The sequence below is a fragment of the Rhinopithecus roxellana genome, chromosome 10 (genome assembly GCF_007565055.1).
Source record: "Rhinopithecus roxellana isolate Shanxi Qingling chromosome 10, ASM756505v1, whole genome shotgun sequence".
NCBI classification, from domain to species: Eukaryota; Metazoa; Chordata; class Mammalia; order Primates; family Cercopithecidae; genus Rhinopithecus; species Rhinopithecus roxellana.
In genome coordinates this window covers 64,357,668-64,385,521 of record NC_044558.1, presented here as the reverse complement: position 1 = coordinate 64,385,521, position 27,854 = coordinate 64,357,668, and the positions used below count along the sequence as shown (strand labels likewise).

General features: G+C 48.8%; 2 protein-coding genes across 11 annotated transcripts in view; both read right to left on the bottom strand.

Annotated features, from left to right (window-relative positions):
- The window catches only part of LOC115900047 (disco-interacting protein 2 homolog C-like), a 208,349-nt gene that overhangs the window by 78,927 nt on the left and 101,568 nt on the right, over window positions 1-27,854 (bottom strand). The window lies entirely within an intron of this gene.
- Window positions 1-27,854, bottom strand: part of LOC104661473 (disco-interacting protein 2 homolog C) — a 313,197-nt gene that overhangs the window by 247,483 nt on the left and 37,860 nt on the right. For 3 of the 10 annotated variants that reach the window (XM_030939985.1, XM_030939981.1, XM_030939979.1), the window contains exons 4-5: window positions 25,169-25,525; window positions 23,649-23,796 (exon numbers count right to left, since the gene is read on the bottom strand). The gene's annotated coding sequence lies outside the window, so the exon portion shown is untranslated. Of the gene's footprint in view, window positions 1-23,648; window positions 23,797-25,168; window positions 27,442-27,854 lie in introns of those variants that run through there. The other 7 variants (XM_030939982.1, XM_030939983.1, XM_030939978.1 and 4 more) reach the window with 7 other exon arrangements.

Genomic DNA, 27,854 nt, shown 5'->3' with positions numbered 1-27,854 from the left:
TGGGGCGGCAGCACTGGTTGCATCTCATGCTCACGAGACGTTTGGAGGCAGCCATGGGTCTCAGGTGAATCATTTTAATAATGAAGTGCTTGGCCCTCGATCCAGGACCACAGACCCCACCAACAAGAGTCTAACCAGGACAAGCCTCAGCCTGGAATGGCTGGTGTCCGTGGGGGCTGGGAGGAGCGCTAAGGAAACTCAGGGGCAAGCCCCACGCAAGCTTGGCATGTCCTACCCCACGCAGTCGGCATCAGCCACAGGGATCTTTTGTTGTTTTTTGTTCAGGAAGGAACATATTAAAAAGCCCGGGGCCCAGGGCCTGGACTCCTCAAAGCTCCCCACAGAGCCGGGTTAAGTGGCACCTTCCCTCATGTTAAAATCAACTATATATGGCTGCTGAGGGCATCTCAGAGCAGGTGCAACACTGAGCTTTCTTACTTTCTGGGGAAAGCAGGAATTCCAGGCCTCTGCCTTCCTACCTCCCCAGAGGCTCTGGCCCAGGTGAGCTCAGCTTCTCCCAGGTAAGGAGCACAGACCAGCTTCCCACATGCCCCTCAGGTCACACAGGAGCAGTGCAGACCCTTGCACCTTCGCACGAGCCCTCACAACCCACCCCAGAGGCAGAAGCCCAGCCCTGTGACCCCGCCCTGGCAGGAGGCAGCTGCTGGGGCCTCTGCTCAGGGTTCAGCACAGCAAGGTCCAGCCACACCAGGTGAGACATCCACCACCCGGCCATTCGTCTTTAACCTAAAACAGACACAGGAATTCGGCAAGGGCTTCCTTCCCCTGACAAACCCGTCCTTCCTGTTCTCATCTCTCCCTCCTGCCCTGTCACGGCCACCCAGCACTGTGCCCAAGACCTGACTCCCAGTTTCACAGGAAATCCAAGACAATTAGGATTTTGAGAAACTGGGAGCTACGTAGAAAATGAGTCGGTAAAGCCAGTGTCCACTGATCCTCCACTCCACACAGCGGAGAACAGTCCTCGGGATAAAACCCACGGGGCGAGGAAGACGCAATCAAGGCAGGCAGGATGGAGGAGCTGCAAAGGGGGTGGTTCACACACACACAAAAAAGTGAACACAAAGCTAAAGTGCTCAGCGGCTGGAAGACAAAACACAGGAGACAAACACTGATCGTTTAAGAAAAAAAAAAAGCCTCATTGTTAAGTCTATCAAGATTTAAGTTCTCAAGTCACAATGTATCAAGCACAGACTTCTCATGCCTGAAACTTGGGGCAGTAACACATGAATCCAGTTCTCCCAAGTCCATCGTTTTCTTTGATGAGCCTCTTGATTCTCAGGCTGGTTTCAAAGTAAGCTCTTCTCTGTTGATGACTTAATAATTAACATACTTGAAAACACATTGACTTCCAAATTAATCTGCTCATAAAATATTACTACACTGGCTGTCATCCACAGAAACAACACAATCACTTTCTGGTTGTGAAAACATTAGAATCTGAAGCCCCCTTGGCCATCTGAAAAGCCCCTGCTTTTGACAAGGGCATTCCAAAGCTAATCTGAAAAACTAGTCCAGGCCAAGATCGGTGGGGGTTTGGACTTGCCTCATCACCCCACCTCCCTTCTGGAATTAGACAGAACTTAGACTCTTAGTCTGATGGGAAACATTTACAATCTATTCTCTCCGAAGCTACCTGGAGGATTTTCTCCACATGACAAAGCCTTGGTCTCCACAACCCCTTATCTGACAACTCTCTCGACCAACTGTCAATCAGGAAATTTTTTAATCTACCTACGACCTGGACACCCCTGCTTCCAGTTGCCCCACCTTTCCAGACCAAACCAACGTACATCTTACATTTATTTTATTGATGTCTCATGTCTCCCTAAAAGCTATAAAACCAGGCTGTGCTCAGACCACCTCGGGAATACGTTCTTAGGATCTCCTGAGGGCTGTTATCAAGGGCCATGGTAACTCATTTGGCTCAGAATAAATCTGGAAATGCTTCACAGAGTTTGACTCTCCTTGCTGACACGGTACCTTTCATGGGTATTCATCTGGGGGACTCACAATCAACCCGAGGCAGCAGCTGCCCACAAAAGTCTCTGCAGGACTGAGCCTCTGGCACAGGGACTCCAACCCCTGAAGTAGCAGCTCTCCCACATCCCACGGCCTGATAGACCTGCACCTCCAGGGCTTCTCATTTCAGAGTCTCAGCAACAAATCTACCAAATGTGTCAACATCACAGAATATTCCTTGAGGCTTTTGGCTGTTGCTTCTCCCCAAGTTTACTCTAAAACCACAATGGGAGAACACGTAGAACAGGATGGCTCTCGGTCACTGACCCTCCTGGTAACACACTGTCTCCAAGGCCCTTTCCCGCCAATCATGGCTTCCTTCGAGTCAGGCTCGAGGGCCACTTCCCCAAGAAGGAAACCTCTTCAATCCAGCAACCACAGCTCCTGGTCCCATCTAGAGCTTGTCTGCCAGGAAGGGAAGACTCCTCATTCCAGGGAGAGCAGGTGCCACAAACTCAGGGTTTTGGCCACTGTGAAGGCAAACACTCATGAAATTAATACACTTTTTCCTCCTTGGATACTGATGTTTTCTCTTCTGGAGGTCAGCCAAGGCCATCTGCACGAGTCACAAGCGTGATGGCTCCAGCCCCTCCTTCGGTGTCAGCAGCGTGGCTCCACTGAGACCCTCCTGCACCAGCCGGGCCATGCACCTGTTCCCACGAATGCTGTCAGCAGACCACAGCGATTCTAAAATAATCAGCAAGCTGACGTTCCGAAGGATGCATTTTAAAGAAAAATGTGTAAGTTTTACTACATGAAATCAGCTACATCTTTTGCTACTCCAGAGGCTTTTTGTTTTGCTTTCTCAAGGTTCTCTACAATGATCCCACAGTCAAGGTTCCCAGCTGCAGGCAGAGGGTTGGGCAGGCTGCATCTGATGTTTAAAACACAGAGGATCCATGTCGAAGGATTTTCCTGTTCACCAACATCATCAGGACAAACTTTAAGCAGTAGTAATCTCCCTGTCTAGAAAACTGAGCTCACTTGAGAACTAATACAACAAATGTGTTTGACAAAGTTGCAGGTGGATATTTTAGTGAGTGACTCACTATTTCAAGTAGGATAATGGCTCACTATTCAAAGGCATGTTTTTGTCAATTTTTATAATTTTAGCTTCATGCATTTGAATCATGAAGTGAGACTTGTACCTGATACATTACAGAATCTCTACAAAATAGACAAAATTCCAATTCTGTACATTCATTCTTTTCCATATGCATACAGATGGGTCGTAATTTAAGTTGGCATTCCAACAGGATTTCTAAATTAAACTGTCTTCTACTTTAAACACTATGTGTTAAACATTACACGTTCCATTGTTAAACATTTATAACAGGGATCTGTATGGTCAGTTTTAAAGATTGCTTCCTCACTGAAAACAAGTGTTTAAACAATAAATTGTCTACTTTGAAATATTCTAGAGAAAGAGATACATTTGGAGAGCGGACACACTCAATACAGAAATTCGGAACATCAAACAGGCACAACCAGCAGTGAGGGTGGTAGGGGCGCCATGTGAGTGCCCCTCAAAACACACACAAGCCTGGCTGCTTAAAAGGAATGAATATAGCTCAACACTCCTATGTGAACATTGACGTGTCTACTGCCTTACAGAATCCTCCTAGCTGAGCTGCAGGAACCTTCCTTGGAGCCTTTTCTCACCTACACTGCCTACAGGTGCCCACTGGGCTCCCTGGACAGTATCGTGTCTTTGTTTAGAATACCACAGTACTTGGAGGCCTGTTTAATCCCAAGTCAGAGCCTTATCATAACTCAGACACCATCCCTCAGGGCTTGTGCGCCAACTTCGGCTAATGCAGGCTGCTCCACAGTGCCCTGCAGATGGGCTTGGTGCATCCACACGATTTTAAGATTTGGGGCTGTCGTTTTCTGCAGTCACAGACACAGACTTACATATGCATCATGACTGAAGGCAGCACATATTTTTATGTTCCTTCTATAATGGTAATAACAATGGCAACATTTCCCCGATCCTTAAAAAATCCTCCTGACAGAGTTGTATTCCACCCTCCTTCCTTAAAATTAATAGAATTTACCACCAAACTAGGTAAAATCAGTCTTCATGAGAAAGTGACAAATCAGTGTTCGCACAATGGCATAGTAGCTGGGCATACAGTGTACATCAACATCCCAAACTAAGCACCCATCACAATTATTCCTAACTCGCAGGAAAGCCAGAAAAATCAGAAGGCTTAAAATATAATTCGACATGAAAATAACAAGAAACCAAAGTTTCTGAGGAGTGTTTGTTAGCCAAGCAAGGAAAGCCATTAACCAGTGCTGATGACATTGCGTTTGATTACAGCAGCCAAAGACGTGTCCAGAGGAAAAGAGACTTTCAAAGATTAGTCTTTCGGTAAGAATGGTTGCTTAACAAGTTCAGACTACTGGGCTATACCAATCATCAATTAAGCAAGGCAAACAAGTGTGAGTCGTTTTCCTTAATTCTTAATGTGTCGAAAATCCCAACACTGCTAAGGTCATTCAGGGAATTGAGACTGAATTTGAAGAAACTGAAGAATTAAAGTCTATGAATAATATGAATGAACCAATTATCTAAGAGAAGATTTCAAAGCTGAGAACACACTAATTCCACACAACCTGAAGTGGAATCTGCTAAGATGTGTCATAACTAATAAAATGACTTTGGGGAGGAAATTCTCAGACCCTGTGAGAATATGAAGTGTCTGAGTCCATGGTGCTCCTCTCATTGCTCACTGGCAGGCCCTCGGGGGAGAATGTTCCCCCTTCTTGTGTGCAGCTGAGGCAGCAGCATCCGGGTGAACATCACTGGCTCTCTTGGACATAACCGTCCTTGTCTCCTTGGTCTCTCCGGCCCACAGCTCCATCTCCTCAACCACGGATCACCCTCCCCACACCCAACAGCCAAGACGCCATCTTGGGGAGGCCTCACTCACTTCCCCTCTCACCCACAAGCCTTTGCTGCCTGACGTTCAAAGTCTTAAGAACCATCATTCCACATATTTTTCTACAGGAACAGGGGCAAGTCTAGTACCTGTTATTCCATCTCGGCCAGTAGCTGAGGGCCAAATGCAGCAGAGCTAAGGGTGTCCACAAAGAAGCTGAGCACTGTGTTCTGATCCCGGTTCTGCCGCTCAACTCTGAGGCGTTTTGCCTGTCTCCTTTTGGCCTCTGTTTCCTCATCTCTAACATGAGGTAAAAGTTCCCACCTTAGCAGGTTTCTATAAGGACTCAATGAACCAATATGCCTGAAGCACTCAGCATAGCGTCTGGCAGACACCAGGCACTGCACAGAACTCAGCCTACTCGGCCGAACACCAGCCAACCTCCACCCAGTGCTCTTCCCATTTCAGAAATAAACACATAACACATGAGCAGAAACTGGAAAATAACAAATATCTTCCCAATGTGACTTCCTGGAAGACTCACTCAAATGCACAATAGAAATCTTTCTTCTGTGTTTGACCATCACCTTTACAATATATCCAAGCAAAACCACATTACAACTCAGTGATTTAACATCTACTGGAAACCTGGTGAAGATGAAGAGAACACACTTTTCTGGTCCCCTTTGCTACCAGCAATTTCCCTTCCTCTATTCAATGGCAAGCTGCCAGGTGCTGCAGGAGAGGGCAGTGCTGTCACTCCCCTATTCAGTTAGGAAGCCCTCCATGGAGCCCAGACCACCCCTAGGTCAGTATCAGGGCCTCAACAGAGCACAGACAGGAGAACACGTCCATTCCATCAATAGACCAGGTGTCAACGTCCTCTGTACAAAGCATCATGCTGGCATTTGTACATATGCAGTGTTTAAGTACCACCCTTCCACAAGTTTAAATTCAGCTGAGGAAACCACGAGACTCCTAAAAAATACAAAACAGTATCTGAGTTCTAAAAAAATTAAAAAAAAAAAAGGCCTAGACACACATGCACACCCCTGTAATGCAGAGTCAAACTTTCAAAACCACACATTCCACATGCAGTGAAACTGTCGGCAACTATAGTCAGCCCAGAAGATCCCTTTTCCATCTTAGCTCTTTTTAAATAAGGCATATGAGGAGCAATCAGCTTTTCCAATAGTAAGAGATGGCATTTTCCACAGACTAACCCAACTTCACCTAGAATTTAAAACCACAGAATTCACATGTGCTAAAGGAATAAGGATATAAAATCGTGCATTTCCCATTTGCTACATGTAAGCTTAGTTTTAAAAGGCATATCATCAAATGCACTTAAATTTCAAACTCCCGCAGTTGCCCAAAACCCAAGCATAAAAATGCGTGCTTATGGTCACGAAACGGAGTCAAGCACAGCAAGGAGACTAAAGCAGGAGTTACCCTCCCAGGCTGGCACCCTGCTCCGAGGTATGTAACAGTCTAACAACCAAGTCCAAGGGTGGAAGGAAACCACTGACCAGCACCTTCACACGCTGGGAAGCAGGCAGGGCCGTGTGGGTGCCCAGCTTTGATGTGCTGTTTCAGATCCGCATCACCCGTTCTCCTGCTGGAGGCAGCACCTTGGTCTCCTGCAAAGGCCGGCATTCAGACGCTGTGGGACCCTGACAGAGAGGGGCAGATTCCAAACCCACCCGAAAAAAGAATAAAAATAAAAATAAACCTGTCTCAACACTGGGACATTCTCTAAGAATAGAAACCTCTAAAACCAATGCCTTATTTTAGAACTTTCTAAGATCTTCAGTCCAAAAAAAAAGTAGTAGCTTACATTTTAGAGTGTCTGAAGGAATGTAATTTGTTTACCCATTTTTAAACTAATTATAGTTACTATTTACTAAAAGCCTGGCCAGCAACCTGACCAATACGCTTTTTCACGTGACCCTCGCGGGGTAACCGTGCCAGGCCTTCCTCAGAAGCAGTGTTGCTGCTGCCAGTTCACCTGGTGCATGTGCCACTGACCCACCAGAGGCTCCACCAAACCCTGGAGCGTTACAGTTGCCTTTCCTCTCGCGTAGCACGCCACAAACAGCACCAACACGCCGCACACTGATAGTTTTACAGTTCACTTAGACTTTGATGCTTACATTCAGATAGCAAAACAGATACCAGTGCTGAGGAGACAGGTGTCAGCACCTTCTCCTGCCCTCTCCAGAGGCGAGGGTCCGTGGGCCCTGGCACACAGAAGCCCAGGCTTTCTTCATAGCAACCCCTGGCCGAGATTTCTTGAGTCTCTCACATGGAAGCAGTGTTTTCAAAGACAACAGCAGCACCTCTGAGGGTCCCAGTGGGGTGCAGCCATGGCCACGGGCACCTCGCAGAGCAGCATCTGTGGCTGCTGTGATGCCAGAGACATCTCGTCCACAGCACGTACTGCCTCTGAACCAAGGCTCAGACAACAGAAATCCCATTCCATAAACCATCAAAGGCTGAGGAAGCCATCTCAGAACTGATGTTCTGGTGGCTCAAATCTCGTCGAGATGAACTGACCTATTCAGAAAGGGAAAAATAATTCTTTGTAATTGGAAAGAAGCTAAATGTTAAGACTCACTGGTTGCACAGAGCCCAGATCAGCATCATCTGAGAATCTGCAAGTACACGTATCCAGGGCCCCATCTCAGAGCCGCCAAATCAAACCCAACTCTGGTGGAAGGAGGACAGGCACTATTTTAGGGGGGTTGTTGTTTTAGTTTTGTTTCTTTGAGACAGAGTATCACTCTGCTGCCCAGACTGGAGTACAGTGGCATGATCTGAGCTTACTGCAACCTCCACCTCCCAGATTCAAGCAATTCTCCTGCCTCAGCCACCTGAATAGCTGGGATTACAGGTGCATGTCACCACACCCAGCTAATTTTTGTATTTTTAGCCGAGACAGGGTTTCACCATGTTGGTCAGACTGGTCTCGAACTCCTGGTCTTGTGATCTGCGCGCCTCGGCCTCCCAAAGACAGGCACCTGTTTTAACAGCCACCCCTGCTCCCAGCCACAACACGACTGAAAGTCGGCAGATAATTAACTGAGTTGTTGATTCTCTTAATCAGAAAACACTTCCTAAATCATCTGAATATTTCTGCCAAACAAACCTTCTCTCCTCTGCTTACAGTCCTGAGCACCAGTCACATGATAGAGAAATCTGGTTTTGTTTTTCTGTGACACAGTATTGCCGTCATCCAGGCTGGAATGCAGTGGTGTGATCTCTGCTCACTGTAGCCTCCACCTCCCAGGTTCAAGGGATCCTCCTGCCTCAGCCTCCAGAGTAGCTGGGACTATAGGTGTGTACCACCTCACCCTGCTAATTTTCAGTTGAGACACGGTCTTACCACATTGGCCAAGCTGGTCTCCAACTCCTGACCTCAGGTGATCCACCTGCCCCAGCCTCCCAAAGTGCTGGGATTACAGGCATGAGCCACCACGCCTGGCCGAGAAGTGTTTGATAGAGGCTGAGGGGAGGACTCCTGTCCCATCCCGGGATACCCACATCCCACCCAGCTTCCCACACCGACTACGACACTCGAAGTGTCACAGTAAGGGCAGCTGCATCCCCACAGTTCTCTGCACTAACACCACAGCTGCGTGAGCTGCCACAGTCCTGGAGCTGCCGCTCAGCCTTAACATGCTGGCACAAGCACAGCAGAAACTACCAAGCCCCCAAGAGGGAGGAGTGCGGGCCCAGGGGGGTGAACCAGGAGGGAGGAGTGAGGAGGGAGGAGTGCGGGCCCAGGGGAAGTGAACCAGGAGGCTCTGGGGGTAGCAAGTTCACACACCTCAAATACCTCCCACATCCATCCGCGTGCAGGGAGGGGACGGAAGCCACGCAGGAGCTGCAGCGCTTTCTCCTCGCAAGTGAGTGAGGATACCGACTCATGCACGAAATCAGAGCTAAAGTTCTACCGTGGCAAGGAGACGCTGTTCAACAAGTTTCATAGACCCAAATGGGAGCAAAAAGAAACCAATCATACAAGATGAGTAGATGGAAAGGGATCAGAAATTTAAGCCTGTCACAAGCTTTCAGAAAAAACTTCACTTGATCTGCAAGATGACTGCAGCTCTGCCTGATCATTTCTGAAAATGTCTAACCCGTGACGAGCCATCTCAGAGCCATTCAAGAGGAGTCACAAAATCAAAACACCAAGGCGCTCCATATTGTAGATGGCCTGCGACAGTACGGAAATGAGCAGCGGTGCCAGAGCTTTCAACTTTGAAGTAAATTCCAGCATGAGGGCAGCATCTTCCTGGCTGAAGCAATGAGGTGGGCTCCTGCTCACCACATGGGAGACCCGCTTTCAGGTAAGGTGCGGTCAAGGGTCTGCAAACCATGATCCCCGAACCAGCCTTGGCCAGGGAACCAGAACCGATTTTTACACTTTGAAGTTTTAACATAAGAAAAATATGCAGAGGCTTCTGTGGCCCTCAAAGCATAACACGTTGCCTACCCTGCCCTTTACAGGAGCTTCTAGCTTTGGTGTCAGTTACAAAGTGTTTCTATAAAATAATGTCACTGATTCTCAAGCATGCCAGGAAAAGTCACTTCTGAACAACTCTCAATAGAGACGCACCATCCTGTGTTTCACAGCTTTTAGTTTTGTAAAAGCCAAAATAAGGGAGGTAATTCAGCTAAGTATTATAGTAACACAATTTGAGATACATAATGATGTGTGACGACAGAATTGGCATTCCTGTGAGACAATAAACTAGCTCAAAGTCAAACACAAAATAACAAATCAAAGCATGTTTTGGCCTCTCAAAGTGATCAGTGAAATTGAGAATAACATTCAGTTAAATGATACTTCAAAAAAAAAAGCAAAAACAAAACAAATACCACTACACCATCACTCCTTAAATTTATTTAACTACTGCTGCAAAATAAAGTGGAGAGCCTTCTTACTGCAGGGTAATAATCGGCCATCGTCACCATGAAATAGACTGCTGTGCAGGCTCAGGCCCTCCTGCCCACAAAGGCAGGGGGAGGGAGGAGAAACGATAGCCAGAAAGGGACAGGGCAACCATGACCTAGTCAGCAATCGTACCCTCCCACCTTTCTTCCAGACTTAAAATTTTGGAGCCATCTGGGTTTACCTTCCTATGTCCGTAAGTCAGCAAGTTCTCGAAGCCAGAAATCTACAATGCTTCAGGCAGCCAACTCCTCTCGGCCTTCCCCCATGTTTTAGGGTCCCATCAGCTCGCCCCTGGATAGTATCAATGGCCTCGGAGCTCCAGCCAACCTTGCACTCCACAGACTGAAGTATGCCAAGAGTCACTTGAGGCTGCCACTGCCATGACCAAAGGCTTTCAGAGACAGTTGCAAGCACTGCACAAATCCATGTAGCTTCAGCAGGTGCAAAGCAGCTCCAGCATTCCATCCAGCCTGTCAGTGCCACCATAGCTGTGAGTCTATGATGTGTCAGGAAGGCAATGAAGACACCATGTAGATCATCTCATTTAAGCTTCAGTGTCACAAGGTGGATTTTGTCGTGCCCGTTTTATGGATCAGGAAACAGTTTTAAAGAGGCCAAGCACAGGGCCCTGCTGACACAGCAGCAAGCCCCGCAGAGGCCTGGGCATGACCCCCACCCCACGCTCCCTGGCTCCTGAAGTCCACTCCTCCCCCGTGGGAGCCTGATCCTGGGTCTGCCTGAATTGCTACCATTCCTAAGCCACGACCGATGTCTTCCCACCTCCTCCTTTATCTGTTTCCTGCAGCCCAGAGGCGTGTGCTCTTCCATCCAGCCAGACACCACACTTCAGCACCTGCACCTGACACCACTTCAGCCAAAAGCTTCTCTCAAACTTCCCCACACACCTGCTGGTCACACAGGTCTGCACCTATCACCTTTCTCACACAAATTCTCACGTATTCCTGTGTAGCACCATCCAACTGATTATAGTCTGTTGAGAGGAAGAAGCTCTGTAGATAAGTCCACATCCTACTTTGCTCCCAAGCACACAGTCTTGCATGAGGCAACCGATTAACAGCAAATTCACTTCAGCACAACATTTCCAATTGAAGAAATGCAGAGCATAGAGCTCTGGTCATAATTAAAAGCGTGTTTCACTCGTCATTGAAATTCCATGTACTGCTGCAACAGCAGCAGCCCCTCCTCACCAGGCTCTGCCCAACGGACATCATTCTTCCAGCACACGACTCCCATCAGAGCCCTGGCAGCAAGAGCCCCGCAGGCTTCCCAGTGCCTCGGGCTGCGGCTTCCACGCTGGGCCAGCACTGGCCTAACGACACGACAGCCACACGACGGGAGTGGTGCCCCCAACAACGACAGGATCGGAAGCTGGCCGACTGCTCTGTAGAATGGAGACGTGTTAGTAATCCCTGACATTTCCACTGACAGGCTGCTCAGCTAAACTGGGAAAAATCCACAAAATAGAAAGAACCCATGGGGAGGAGCACTTCTCTCTCCAACCTGGCAGCAGACGGTGGCTGTGCAGATGACCTCTTCGGGAAAACCACCGACTGCATCTCAGGTCAGCACCAGCCCCGCTGAGGGCCAAAAAAAATCAGCTCCCCCCGGCCCTCACTTCCTAAGGGTCAGCCCTCCCAGGCCACCTCTCCTGGAAGATCAGCTCTGACGCACCAACGAGGGTCAGGAACCGGCTCTCGGGCTCATTTCCCAAGCTCCTGCCCACCGCCTCTCTCTTCCTCCATCTCCCCCTCTTCACTCCCATCCTCCCTCCCCCCGCTTTCACTTCCCTTGTCTCCTTTCCTCTTCCTCATTTCCTTTCAGCCCTCACCTTCCTCACTGCACGTCCCCATCCAACTCAGCTGACGCATTCTCAGGTCAGTAGAGGGTTTTTCCACTTTTTATTGCAGTGATCATTCTTAATGAACAGAAACCTGTTTCGGACGATGTGGATGCCACCTCATGACCAACTGCTGCCCCGCGGCTCCGTGTCCACTCGGTGTCCTCACGGCACAGGTGCCCAGCAGTATGGCTGTGACCAGGGGTAGCCACATGGGACATGGGAGAGGTATCCCAGCCAAGAGGCCCCGCAAAGCCTCCCCAGCAAACCGGAGCAAGGCCCAGGGCGGTAGGGAGAGCACCGTGCTCATGATATAAGCAGTTCAGCTTCCGCAAACTGTCCACTGACTGTGAATTACTTTGTTTCCATGGTTACAAAAGAACCATAAGCATTCTAAAATATGTTCTTGCTTTCACGTTTGCGAAATCTAAGCAACATTACAATAAAAATCACTGAATTCTGCCCGAGACTCCAGGGGTGTTTTCCTCTCTGAAAGGAGCCCCATCTGGGACTCGGGATTGAGCGACAGCCTTCAAAATCACAGTTGTCCTAGTGGTAACAGGAAACTCCTCAGCCTGCCGGGACCTGGGGCCCTTCACAGCCTCACGGCTCCACACACCAGTGTTCTAAGGATCACACGTGTGCAGACAGGTATGCACATAGCACCTGGCGTGTGTGCAGCAAGTTTTGCTAACATGCCCCAAACATCTCACTCATACTTGCTAACCACATCTCTTCTCTCGGCCTCCACGGCGTTTCACACTCTGCCTTTATATTGCGGTGAACCGTGCATCCTGAGTGCCATAAAAATTCAACTCCTTCCGGGCAGAGGGGTGCATCTTTCCATCATGGGGTCCTCACTCCAGCCGGCACAGGATTTGCAGAGTGGGCGAGTCTAATGTTGATGACACTTTCTCAATATTCCCTTCACAGCCCTCCAAAAACAAGAGTACTGCCAGCTTCTTACCGAGATTGTAATGAGGCAAATATTTTTCTCTTGTCACTTTTTAACGTAATACTTGTGAAGAATGTGACTCTGCATGTACACTGTAGGCTCCCACACCGTGAACATTCTGCTCTCCCGTGACTGTATTCACAGGTCCCAAGGACAACACTTCTCCATACTAGCCAAAAAAAAAAAAAAAAAAAAGTTTTTTTTAACATGACTTCCACTCATCTGAAAGTCACAGATGGTTTTTCCTTCATAAAAAGATCCAAATGATCCACAAGCCAGGTTTAATAAACACGTTGGTCCAGGTGGGAAAATGACCCCTCAGTCTCCCTCCCCTCAAAGACCAGGGCAGCCAGGAAACTGCGCTCTCCAGTGAATGACAGCCGGCAGGATTCCCTAAATAAGCAGCCGAAGATTCCCATCTCGCCGAGCGCACCTTGAGTGGGGACTCAAGATGTCCCCACTCCCTGAATGTCCTACAAAGAACACGGCTACCCAACTGTGGACTGAGGCTATAAACAAACATGTTTTCGGCCGGATGCGGCGGCTCACGCCTATCATCCCAGCACTTTGGGAGGCCGAAGCGGGCAGATCACAAGGTCAGGCAATTGAGACCATCCTGGCCAACACGGTGAAACCCCGTCTCCACTAAAAATACAAAAAATTAGCCGGGCATTGGGAGGCTGAGGCAGGAGAATGGCGTGAACCCAGGAGGCAGAGCTTGCAGTGAGCCGAGATCACGCCATTGCACTCCAGCCTGGGGGAAAGACCGAGACTGTCTCAAAAAATAAATGTTTTCAGCAAATAGCATCATTGTAAGTCATATCCAAGGAGGGGAACACATCATTCCAAGTTTCAGCAATCCAGTAAGAACCTGATCAAGAGAAGCCTACTTGCTCCAGACTCTAAGCAGCAATCAATTACAACGTAATGAAAAAATGTAATGAAAACACAGGGATGATTAAGAAAATTTCAGTTCTAATACAAGACTAAAACGTAATTGGATTTATTCTGCTCTAGACAGAGAGCAGTCCGGCAGTTCACCCATACGTTATGCTTGACAGCAGGGGCACGATCTCCACTCACTGCAAGCCCCGCCTCCCAGGCTCAAGGGAATCTTACTTCAGCCTCTGGAGTAGCTGGGACTACAGGTATGCAGCCATCACACCCAGCTAATTTGTGTGTTTTCACAGTAGAGATGAGATTTCACCAGGTTGCCCAGACTGGTCTCAAGCTCCCAGACTCAAGCAATCTGCCCCACCTCGGCTTCCCAAAGCGCTGGGATTACAGGCATGAGCCATCACGCCCGGCCCTTTTTTTTTTCTTTTCTTTTTAAGTGATTCATGTGCTTCAGAGTCTTGTAGGCATTAAAAATAAAAAAAAAAAAGAACAAGCAAAGTAATTCTGTAAGGAAAAGAAATCATTAACACGTTTTACACATCTCAAAACTCAAAACTGAAATGCTAAGAATAAAATGTATTTTATTCACAGAAGCAGCATTCTTAAAGTTCTGTAAAAGTGATACCATGGACACCACCACATCACAGACGAGCGTGGCAGGACTGCTCAGATTCGGAACACATTCTGAACAGTCCTCCTGCCACTTTCCTCAATGGGAACACTTTATTCTGTCTTTTATTCAAATTAAGTACCTTGCAAGGGAGTTGAAGAAAACTGCGTAGCCGATTTTAAAACTTCAATGCTTTTCTCAATTTTCGCCACATTCTGATGCATTTGACTGACTACACGGCCAGTAAGTCTAAAGCTTTTTGCATCGATAAAGACAATGCTCCTTGCAGCAATAGGCTTTTTCTTTTCTATACAAAGATCTATAACTTAAGCTAGCAAACTGGGCATTTCACAAAGATTTTGCACAATTCCTAGCACAGATTTTAGCAAAATAAAACCGTTATCTTTCTGCAATTAAATAACCAAGGATAGGAAACTGCACGGTCAAAATAACCATTCCATTATTTTATATAAACACAAATGATAAAGTAGAATATGCTTTGGAAAACAGTGTTTCCATATGCCAACGATGACGCAGAAGACAGTTCCTCAGCCTCATATGACATTTGACTACCAAAGTACTCTGGCCCAAGCCCAGCCCGGTTAAACGGAAACGAGGTAAACATGTGAGTGACCATGGTGGGGCACTCTGATAGCCACAGTCCAGGAAAGAACAGCTAACATCTTTCTTCTTCATGGGAAAACCGAAACATACTCGAGAGACCTTGATTCTTTAAAACACAGTCTGCGCCAGTACTAACCTTAAGCTCCCATTGACCAAGATTGCCATAACCACAGAGGTGTTTTTCCAGGCCTTCGAACATCACGGACATGGTACATACACAACGTTTTCCAACACTCAATGCTGCCAATTTGTTAAATGTGCTGTGATACCGGAGGTCTTGTGCAGGACCAGAAGCGTCGCAGCCTGGTTATCTGTCCTGGTGTTCAATGCTTTGTATGTGCAAAACCTGCTGTTACAATTTACTGGGCTTAATGCGATTCAGGTTTGTCACAGAAGAGAGCTATGACATTTACTTAATTACACGCAGAGATTCTCAGGTTCACCTTCCACGAGTGACTGCTCTGTCCATGAGACAGCGGAGGGAAGACCCAGGAAAGGCCTGGGAGATGCCAGGTGCTCACAAACTGGTATCAGTCTGCTGGTTCAGCTTAAAGGAAAACAGACATAGAAGAAGCTAAAAGGGCTCACTACACCTAATATCACAATGTTCTCAACTTCACCTTAGCCAAAAATAAAAGTGGAAAAGCTACTGCAGGGCATGATTCCAGTGCTCATCTGACACATGAAATTTAAAGACAAAGCTTATTGTGAGTGCAATTAATATACACATAAAACACTGGTTTCGCAAAACCCAGTCTTTGCGATTGCTTTTATAAAAAGTAAAATTCTCATGAGGATCGCATACATTAACTGATTTTCAAATGAAGGGACTGGTCAACTTCAGGGCATACGATTTCTGCCACACACGAGGGGAGCAGTGAGAGAGAAGAGCTAGGATCAAGTGTGCTGAAGCTGTCCTAGGACTGAAATTCAGTTTCTGCCAAAACAAAACACAGGAGTCTGTCAACTTCGATAGGAAGCTCTGCTTGAGAGTCAAGATGTTAAAGTTGCAAAGGGGCTTATCCCTGCTATGGGCACGTGTCATCCTTGCAAAAACACAGCTTAGCGTCATCAAAAACCAGGAAAGAACACAAGCCTTCCAGACATGTAATCCAAGAGCAGAAGGGAGCAGAGTCCAAGCTTGCTCGGCAGAACTGTCCCCGGAGAACAGCACAGAGGACGTCACAGGGAGGGCAGGGCAAGCAACAGCAGCTTCCGTATCGCCGCAAGCAGGGCCTGTGCCAGGGGCACAGTCTCCTCCAACCTGACAAGGAGGCGCGAGGAGCCACAGAGAAGTCAACTTAGGGTCCCTTTTCAGAAAGGGGCAACAATGAGAATCTGGTCTTATCCGCCCCCTTCTCCACGGTAACAGCTAAGCTCGCATGTTCAGGATCTCGGGTTGTGCGCCTGTCACGTTCCCCACCCCCTCATGCAGATGCTCTTCCTGCACCCGGGTGCCCGTCTCTGCGCTGCTCCTGAGGCCACACCTGTTGCCATGCAGTAGTGACCAGGAATTCACCTTTGTTCGGGAGAAGTAAACACAGTTCACACACTCCTGTACGGGTTTGCTGGCCGAGAATCTAACTACGCTGTCCGATTCCAGATGTGCTGGCACCAAGCAGAACGCCAGCATTTATAAATGGTATCAGTGGGTTCTCCTGGGACTCCCAGGCAGCCGCGCGAGGGAGGGAGCTGTTGCCCTGTTACCCCGAGCCAAAGCAACGCTGTGAGGCAAACACCACAGGCCACATCGCACTCGAGCACTGACTCTTGACAATTGCTCGTTCGTGTGTTGAAAGGCAGTATTAAGAAGAGTTCGGGGTACAGGCGTCAGCCAGGCCTGGTCTCAGCCATGAGACAGCAGTGACTGCCCACAAGTCCCGTATCTAAGCTCTGACTCCCCATCCGGCCTTCCTTCAGGATCAATGCCCACCTCACAGTGCTGCCATGAACGCTCAGTCAGCACGTACATACACAACTAAATTTATTTCAATTGTGCTTTCTACCCCAATTTAATACAACCAGGTACTATCATTGAGACTGAACAACCAATATTAGAACAGAAGGTCAGGCCAGGGATGGTGGCTCAGACGTGTAATCCCAGCACTTTGGGAAGCTGAGGTGGGTGGATCACTTGAGGTCAGGAGTTGGAGACCAGCCTGGCCAACATGGCAAAACCCTATCTCTACTAAAAATAAAAAATTATACAGGCATGGTGGCACACACCCTGTAACCCCAGCAACTAGGGAGGCTGAGGCATAAGAATCACTTAAACCTGGGAGATGGAGGTTGCAGGAAACCGAGATCGTACTACTGTGCTCCACCCTTCCAGTCTGGGTGACAGAGCAAGATTCTAATAAAAAAAATAAAAATAAAAGGTCAAGATGAAAACAATTGCCAAGGTCCATGTTCCATGTACTTAAAATATAAAATTCATTAGCTGGTACTTGATCAGTTGTTTTCTTCATTACAATCTTGTATATCCTAACACGGCTCAAAAGGTTTACTTTTGAGCACATCTTGAGTGTGACTAACAACAAAATATAAAGTGCCTGTATTTCATAAAGGAGCAAGTTCCAGTAAGGCTGCATCCTGCTGTAGTTAATCCTTTGACAACGTAAAACTGAGCCATCCTGACATAGCACTGACACATGGTACAAGAATGACCTCCAATTAAGTCCCTAGCTTTAGAGAACACATATAGTTTATCACTAATTCACTAGCGATTAGCAAGAATTTAAAGGAAGATAAAGTATCAGGACTGTAACTGGGAATAAAGGCAAAAAACATGAGAAATTAGTCACGTTCAAATCACCCTTTCTGTGTAGCCGTAACAATTTGCACACCTGTTGTGTATACTGCATCATGCTAAGCCATCACCAAGCTCTCTATGAAGGTGGTAAGAACGTCGAGTCGCAGAGCTTCCTACATCGCATTTAAACCCTAAACAGCCAACACCACACGCATCATGCGCTGAGACCTCTGAATGCTCAGAGGAATGCATGATGGGATGATGGGATGATGGGCCCCAGCCCTGCCATCAGGCTGCTGCTTATTAAAAGTATAAAACAAAGCCCTGCCTACAAGGTGCTCAGATCTAACTAGTACAAGGTTTTGCTTTTAACAAGTTAAATAACTACATATACATTCTCTTAGCAGAAAGAATGTATAGGATAGCTAGTTGGGAACATTATTTTAAAACGTTTGTATGGAATGAGTTATCCCAGGGAGGCTGTTTAGTACCTGCATTCAAAGGCAATTCATTATTCTACATCGAACCTTTAACAGAAGGTTCACAGTAAGATCCCTGGAAATGGCATTCCCCTAGCTGAATTTTCAATGCTCAGATTTCAGTATCGAGAGAGCTTTGTGAGCAGTCAGGAGAGGGGCGGCTCAGAGGCTGAAAGCACACAGGCCAGGGCCCTCCTGTGTCCGACAGCCTGACCTGGGCCTCGCTTTCTGCACTGCCCAGGGCTGCTCATGAGATTGTGCCGAAACGGATCTGTGCACGCCAAACAGCTCTCAGCGGGGGCTCAACAGCCAGAAGCCGTTCCACCACCGTCATGTCCCCCTTCTGAGCAGAGAACACCTGATACAGAAACAGGAGAAACAGGTATTCAATGAGTTGGCAAAGCCAAAATCCACCCGATCTACCACTCCAAAACAAACATACCCCACTGCCCAATATTGATGTGAGCCAAAAGCATGGAAGTCCCGAGAGCCCACACTGACCACAGCCAGACACCACTTCTGCAAGAACCAAGCACGCGCCTAGAGATCACCCGTGATGACCCAGGAGAGCAGCTTTGAGCAGAGACAAACGTGAAGGAGAGGCACAGGGGCCAGGGTGCTGGGTGTGCCCGTCTTTGTGACCTCACTGAGATTGCTGACCTCTGGCCCTTGGTGTCCGTCCTATGGAGGAGGTAGCACCCCAAATCCCTGCCTCCCTTCAGCGCTGACTGAGGCTGCCCTGCAGTCTCCCCAGGGCCGAGACTGCTTCTAAATCCTGTTCACTGCACACCCACAGAAAAGCAAAAAACAAAGTATCAAGTATGCAGACAGCAAAAGAAAAGTATGTGAATCCTCCCCTATTCCACAGGCATTTAAAAAGTAACAGGAATATTGTGATAGTCTTTAAACAACCACCAGCTATCACGTCCTGTTGAAATGTTTTAGCTAATCAGGAACACCTTTACCAAGCACCTGTGTGTTCAGGAAATCAGTTGACAGGTCCCAAATAACCTCGGAGCTTACAACCTGACCCCCACTCACGCGCATCACCTCTCCAGAGGAACGTGTCCTGGACACCTTTCAAATGGTGAGGAACAGGAACAAGGGTAGCTTTCCCTCAATACCACAAAACAAGCTCGACCCCGAGGAGCCCGGAGAACAGCGACGTTTGTTTACATGCTTTCCCACTGACCTTGTCAGAGCCAACGTTCCCATCCCACACCGCCCAGTGTTTCACTCTCCCTGGGATACCAGCAGCCGTCAACCCTCAACAAGCTGGAAACAGAGGCCAAGCTGACAGGAGGCCTCTCTCCATTCCCTACTGAATTCGCTCAGGACACGGATGTTCCCAAACACATACGGCCCCGGGTATTCCACACCTGGAGAACATTCAAACAACAGACGCTGCAAAGACGTTCCCCTAAAGAGAAAGTCAGTTTCTAACCTCCCTTAGGGAAAAATATGAGACCCAGAACTTTCCAGAAAAGCAAGTGTGGGAGGAATCCACTCACCTCTGGCACTTCCTAAACCTGCCTTCCCGCGGGTGCTCAGGGATGTCCCTGCGACAGCCCCGTACACCCAGGATGGCAGCAGGGCTCAGGCAGCCAGCACCTGGGCAGCTGGTGAAGGAACCCCAGGGTGAAAACGCCATCCCAGACTCCACTTCCTGGAGCCCCTCAGCAAGAAAAACAGAGGCGGGACAGAACCGAGGGCTGATTCGAGACTGGGGAGCCACAGACCCGCACAGCTCAATCATCAGACATGCTCTTCTGTGGACAGAGCCCAGGGAGAGACCAGCAGAGAGACCCTCGTGCCGGCTCCACGGGCCAGCGTCCTCCAGGGCTGCAAGTTTGTGATCACAGCTTCAGAATTTGGTTCCAGAATCTTCCAGAATCAAAGACACACCAAACTGTAAAGCTGCCAGGACAGCAGGGCCCAGGAGCAGGCTCAGGGGAGGACCACGTAGAAACCCCACACACAGTATACACGTGTGCATGCTTACTCCACACATGCCACCCCTTCACCCAATACTATACACGCAAACGCATGTGTGCACTCCATACACACCCTCAAATACACTCACCAATATGATGCGTGTACACACTCCACACACACCCTCAAATACATACACGACACGCATGAACATGCTCACTCCACACCTGCTAAATACACTCACCACACACGCACAAACGTGACACACCTGCACACTCATTCCAGACATCACACCCCTCACCAAGTACACAGGTGCACACATCCCCAAGTCCAGAACCTGCAGACTCCACAAGCTTTGGTTTCCCCACTGTTTCTCTCATCACATGAGATCCACACACAGGTGTCATTTACTGACATCTAACACCCGGGGAGGCCCTTAGACAGAACTGCAGTCACAAGTCGGCTTCATTCAGGCATTCATCACCAGCCTCCTGAAGCCACCTCCTGTCCCCCACGGGGAGGGGGGCCGAGACCGCAGACGTCACTGGGCTTACAGATCCCCAGGCTGGCCACCCAGCGAAATCAGGAGGGCTCAGCTACGGCCCTGGAGGGAGACAGGTAGTGGCTCAGGTATGCGGAACATGAGTCCTCATTTCCATGCAGTGTCACCTGCAACAGCGTCAGGTGAAAGCCAGTGGTTTGGCATTCCTGGGATAGACAGTCCTGGAATTACAAGGGAAGCTTTTTACTCCTCCCCTCTGAACACATGAGGTCCATGGTCCCCTCACATCTAACCCTGGGAATCCGAATCGGTGACTCCTTGTCCACCTGAGGACCACCCAAGAGGATCCACACACCTGCTACAACAGCAGCACCGCACCTGGTCCACAGGGTAGCAAAGCAAATCCCACCTTTTGACTAAAACTGGATTACCCCAACACTGGCAGCCTGCAGTGTGTATATCATCAAACTCCCACGTCTGCGCCACGTGCAAGAGGAACACAAGCCCTTAGTCCTGGGCTCTCAGGACAGCCTGTGAGGTGGATGCTGGCACCCTTCTCATCTCCCAGTGGAGAGGAGAGAAGGCCAGGGTCAGGACTGGTGTATCAGGAGTGTCAGGGTTCAAACCCCATCTGCCTCACAAAGCAGCCCTTATCGTTCAAGTGACTTCTATCATCAGTCTTAAAATGTACCACACTTACCAGCAATTCTGACTGCTGTTCCTTGGGACGTCATAAGCAAACATTTTGTTAGAAAGATTTTGCCAAATCTGCTTTCAAAATCCTGTTATGAAATGACTAATGAAAATTTGAGCTATGAAATAAAGCACATAGTTAAATGAATCCCAAAATGACTATCGCGAAGGAAGCTTTAACTTGAAGTGAAAAATATCCTCTAAATGACATCAGTCAGAATTATCTTCAATCATTACTGATCCCATATGCTTCATGAATTATACATCATCTCAGATATGAACTTAAAACCATTAGCTGAATGCACATTTCAGTGCAACCAAAGTTCTGCTATAATAAGCAGCACAGGCGTGTCTGGAGAGGATTTTAATTGGGACTACAAACGATGCGCACGATCGTGGTAAGAGGTTTCATGCTGGCTGTTTTCCAAGGTGCGACACAGAGAAACACCACTAACCTCAGAGACACCTGCTGCTTTGTAATGAGATGAGAGACGGTGTGGACGGACTACTGTCAATATTTGAAAAGGAGAAACAATGCAAGGAAAGAATCGTATCAGCTTCCCTTTACATTGTTAGAAAAAACCGATTTTTCTTTTGGGATGATTTAAAAAGAAAATGACATTTCTGTTTTTTTTTTTTTTTTAACTTTTCTTTCTGAGACAGGGTCTTGGCTCTGTCGCCAAGACTGGAGGACAGTGGAGCAATCGCAGCTCACTGCAGCCTTAAGTGATCTTCCCACCTCAGTCTCCAGAGTAGCAGGGACCACAGGCACGCACCACCACACTCAGCTCACTTTTCTGTTATACAGATGGGGTCTTGCTATGTTGTCCAGGCTGGTCTTGAACCCCTTGGCCTCAAGTGATCCTCCTGCCTTGACCTCCCAAAGATTTCGCCTAAGCGACCGTGTCTTATCGGAAAATAGACATCAGAGCAAATGCATTTCTGTAAGATTTTCTACCCTCTTTTTTTTTTTTTTGAGACGGAGTCTTGCTCTGCCACCCAGGCTGGAGTGCAGTGGCCAGATCTCAGCTCACTGCAAGCTCCGCCTCCCGGGTTTACGCCATCCTCCTGCCTCAGCCTCCCGAGTAGCTGGGACTACAGGCGCCCGCCTCGTCACCCGGCTATGCAGAAATATTTTGCCCAAATCTGTTTTCCAACATGTAATTAAAACGGTCCCAGATATACTTTTCTCCCTCCCCACAAAGTATGTGAGGTCCAGTTTATCCTAGTATTCGATAAAAAGGCTCACGTGAAAAAGGTAACAGCGACGCTCAGGCGACCCACGCAGGCCCCGGCAGACGCTCTAGCAGAAGGGACGCGGCACAGGCAGGGCTGTGGGTGCACCCTCGCTAACCTCACGGCGCAAGCACCCGAGGCTCTACAGATTCCATTGCCAGAGTTAGTGGAAAACTCCATCCTAGCACCGGGATGCTCTGTGTTGCTAGATGTACCTGCTTTAAGAGATGCATGAACTGTCCTTACTCTACACACGAGACTCACTAGGAGATACTTTCAGATTTAGCCTAAGCGTACCATGTCTTATCGGAAAATAGACATTAGAGCAAATGCATTTCTGTAAGATTTTCTACCTCTTTTCACTGGGGAAACAGGTAACTTGCCTCCAAGGGTCAAGACAAAGCCGTTACTGCAGACAAGAGCGCTGTGCATTCCGGGAACCGCTACACCACGAGGCACGGCCATGCACCCTGGACGCAGGAGAAACATATGGGGCTAGCACAGGCCTATGCTGGCCCTCTCCAGAAGCAGGCCTATCCTTCCTCCTCTCCTCAGCCCCCTCTCCCTTCAGGCCTCAGTGGCTGCTGACAGGGGAGAGGCCACAACTAGAGGAGGCTCTCAACTCCACCAGGGACAGGAGCCCCGGACGCTGGGACTCAACTGCTGCCCTCCACGCCCACCTCCTTCTGGTCCAGCCTTCTCAGGAGCCAGGCGTGGCCACTTTGACCCTCTTTCCCTTCTGTGGTTCCTACAAAAACCAGTCCAGCGAGCCCAGGCTGCCTCACACTCCAGGGTCACCGGCACAGGCCCCCTCCATGACCTTATCCAAGCTCCTGGGGCCAGAAGGGTCTTGCAATATTTCACTTTCCAGTTGAGCATCCCCAGCCTGAAATCCAAAGTGCTCCGAAGAGCATTTCCTTCCAGTGTCATGAGGAAGTTCGGAATGTTTCAGGTTTCGGAACATTTTGGAGTAGGGACTCTCAACCTTAATTTAAACCTCTTCAAGGAAGCCACACACTGAAGCCCCCGATGTCCACCCTACACAATCCCAGCACACCCTCTGAAGTCCTCAGCAACAGATTTTCTGTCTTCAAAAATAACCACAAGTCACAAACTCACACGCAATCACAGAAGGGGGCTGTGGACACCCGCACAGACTGATGAAATTTAACTGCCACATTTTTACCTGGGTAATTTAAAGTCATTCCTCAAAACACACCTGTTTCACTGAGTTGCATTTTAAGGTGAACACACACAAATCATTTCAGGGAAACAAACGTCACTTTGGGCTGCGTGTGGTTTCTTGACTCCCGTGAATAACTCAGCGTTCACCTCACTTCTGGATAAGGGAGAAGATGCAAAGAAATCTGTTAAAACAAAGACATGAAAACACGTTTAAGAAGGGTTTGGAAGGTTCCTCCTGTCCCCCTGGAGGGGAGAGGAGGACACCTGGAAAGCTCACGGGGGACAGGAGCACAGCCTCCTCGGTGTGCCATGGACGCCGCCTCGCCAAGGGGAGAGGATGATGCCTGGAAGGCTCACAGGGGTGGGAGCACAGCCTCCTCGGTGCTTTCTACACTCAACAGCTTCAGAAATTCCCGTAGAAGCAGAACACATGAGAACTGAGACTGGAACACCCCCCAAAGAAAGGGGACGAGGGGTCAAAAAAAGCATTCGATCATTACCAAGGAGCGCGGTCATGAAGCCGTTTCAAAGACCGTGTGAGAAGTCACTCACAGGCGTTTCAGAAAATAAGGGTAGCCCGAGATTGCTCGATCAGCTCAAACAGGCTGCCGTCCCTCAGGCCATGAAGTCCCTGAGATGAGCCTCTCAGTGAGCAGAAGTCACTCGCATCTCTGCCAGAGAAAGTCCTACAAGCCGACACATAACCTCATGAAACCTGGGCTTCAGCCCGTCGACAACAGTGAGTCTGACACGGTACATCCCTCCAGATGGTTAAAGACCCCAGGGGTTCATCAGACAACCTCGAAGGGCTGTGTCTGTCCAGCCCCTTTTCCAAGTTCTGGATGATTTTTCCTGATGTACTATAAGCATTATGTTCCAGTAGAGACGTCATTAACTGGCTGGGGATCCTCTTAATTTTGAAATTAGAAACACACTTGGCCAGGCACGGTGGCTCATGCCTGTGATCTCAGTACTTTGGGAGGCTGAGGCAGCTGGACTGCTTAAGTCCAGGAGTTCGAGTCCAGCCTGGGCAACATTGCAAAATTCCATCCCATCTCTACAAAAAATACAAAAGTAAGTCAGGCATGGGGACATGTGGGACATGTGCCTGTGGGTCCTGGCTACTCAGGAGACTGAGGCAGGGAGATCGCTTGAGCCTGGGAGGTGGAGGCTGTAGTAAGCTGTGCTCACACCACTGCCTGGGCAACAAAAAAGTTTTTTTTGCCTGTCTCAAAAAAACCAGAGAGAAAAAGAATTATATACCTGACTCGGCCAAAATAAAAGAGGCCTTGTGGAACGACCTGAAACACAGCTGCAAATTCTGGCAGGGCCTCCCCGGCTTGCTTTGTGGTGAGTGTTGGACCGCTCTGAAGGATAGGACGCCAGGCACCTTCCGAGACTAGACCTTATAGTACAACTTCCCTTCGCGGGACGGAACACTGGCCTTGGAGCCTGGGACACCCTGGGGCAGTGCCACCATCCCGAGGCCGCCATGGTACAAGGAGGCCATACCATCATGAAGCCTGGGACGTCCGTCAGAGCAGTGCCACCCACCTGAGGTCGCCATGCCAGGGGAGCCTGGACATCATGAAGCCTGGGACATCCTGAGGCAGTGCCACCAACCCGAGACCGCTGTGACACAAGGGGGCCCTGGTGCCACTGACAGGCTGCACAGCAGGTCCAAGCCCAGGCCAGGAGTGAAGAGGCCCCACATCCTTTCCATCCCTCCAGCTGAGTCCACAGACGTCTTGGAGCAGAAATGCATCAGCCTCAATGTCCACAGGTAAGTTTTTGGACACAGAATCTGGAAGCATGAAAGATGGTCCTGGGCTTCTTGGTTGCTGGCTCGGACCTGTCCTCTTTCCACACAAAACCTGGCTCACATCAAGCAGCGTCTAAGTCCTGGAAGACCTGCTGAACACAAGTGCAGTTACAAAGTGGAGAAACTGGAGGGGGCCGGGCTGTGCTCCAGTGGCACCAGCATTTCTCAGGAAGACCCCGGGCATTACAGGGTCCAGGACAAGGGCTTCTTGGGATTCAGGGCATGGAACAAGAACCCATTCCCCGGTCCTGTTGAATATGAATCGGCTAAGAGCCGATTCCCTCCCTCGGAGGACTGAGCACCGCCCCACAACACCTTCGTATGGGTGTGTTGTTACATACGTTGGTATGGGTATGCTATTACCCATACCAAGGTAATAACAAGCCCGTTACCAGCAGGAGGCTGGTGATGAAGATGTGAGGACCATTTGAGCACGAGGGATTCTGACAGATCATCCCTGGCACCGAGAAAGGGGCGGACAGTACCCCCTGTTCCTGACGCATCAGCCCTGGCACTGAGCGAGGGGTGGCAGCACGGCCTGTGCCCCTGTAGATGCAGAGGGATGTGAGGGGGGCACAGGCTGGGCTTGGAGGTTAACTCAACCACCTGCACTTGCACTTACGTTCCACAGGCAGCATTAGGGCTCACCTTGCCCCCGGGCTGCACTTTTTTCTGCTTATGAGTCGTGCTCGCTTTACATGGACAGGCATAGCTATAATAACGGTTCCCTGATTATTTCGCTGCCTACATGAACGGCTTTCAGAATTCACTTCCATCCTTAGGAAAGGGGGCCAACACCAGGCTGTCTCCCTTAAGATGCCATGTCTCATATGGGGAAAAAAAATCAAGAGAAATCAAATAAAGGCCATAAAATACATCAGTTTCAACACTAAAATTTAATAGTACGCTTTATATTGAAGACGAGTTAAGTCAAATTTCCAAACCTCTGAAAGCACGGTTACTGGGAGGGAATGGTTTGAAGACACAAAGGCAGCTCTGTAGAAGGGCCCAGGCTGGATGAAGCTCAAACGTCAGTGCAAGGAGAAAGTCTGAACAAACTCTCTCCTGCCCTGCTGCTGCCCTCTTCCAAAACACACTGGTTATCTGTCAGTTTAGAACAAGGCCTAGGGAGGTGGGAGGCAGGCCTGGGAGGCCTAGCATCCAAGCTCCTCACCCACACAACCGCACCAGGCTGAGCTGAACGGCACACACAAAGACGACTAATTCTCCCCAGAAAGAAGACGGAAGGCAGCACACTGCCACGCCAGGCGCCCTGCAGACGAGAAGATTGAAGGGAGCCAGAGGGACCTTTAATCTTGCTTGCATGGTGGAGGGAGGGGAATAATGCCACTCACTTGAGTGTTGCACAATTCTTTCTAGCACTGAATGGCAGAAAACAAAAATTATAGATGCTTCCTCAAATAAATGTTTCTGAAGAACTGAACATAAATTATATTCAGGAAAGAGCATTCTGAATGCCTCAAGTGCTTCTGTTTTCAATAATCCCAGAGTAATTCTGTAAACCCGGGAATCAGTCTCACCGAACCCCAGGATCACGGCCCAGGTGACGTGGGCACACACATCCTGAAGCTCCAATGCTCAACTCAAGTGGGGCGAGTGAAAATGATCCTGGGCATAATTGACACGGACACAGGAAGGTGGCTGAGCCCCAAACCCCTAAACTAGGAAGACCAGCGTCCTTCAGGGGCCTCACCTCTGTCCTTTCCCAGCCTCTGGGAACCACCACTCTGCTCTCTACTGACACCAACGCCCCTCCAAGGTACAACACCAGGAAGATCATCATTTAAAACTGAGGAACGTGGCTGAACAAAGCTGTCAGGAGATTTTAATCACCAACACCACTAGTTACATGACCCAAAGATGATTAAAATCCCAGGCCCTTCAAGACTGAATGTTATCTATACTTAAATGCATTTAATCACCATATTGGGGGGTTATTCCTTTGTTTTGCTGCAAATATATCCAACTGCTATAAAAGGAAAAGGCAATTTGTAAAAGAAGCTTCTTGGTGTGTCTCAATGGACCTCAAAGAGAGGCAGGATAAAAGGCAGGACGTCTTGGCAGAAATGCTCAGCAGAGGGCAGGCGGAGTTCCTGAGCACCAACCAAGGCAAAATAAAGTCGAAGACCACACCACACTCTCCTCAATCACGTCTTCATTCCACGTCTCCTCCTATTCCTCACAACTTCTCTGGGAGAGAGAATTAAACTGTGCTGAGCCTCTGAAAGAAAATGGAAACGCACACCCGGGAAGGCCCCGCAGATGCTGAGAACGGGTGCAGCCCTCACAGCCCGAATGTCCTTTCAGGGCCATCTGACCTGGTTGGGATCCAAGTATCCAAAGTGCAGGAACGTACGTCGGACCCGTGAAGCCAGGATTACAGCCACTGAACGGCAA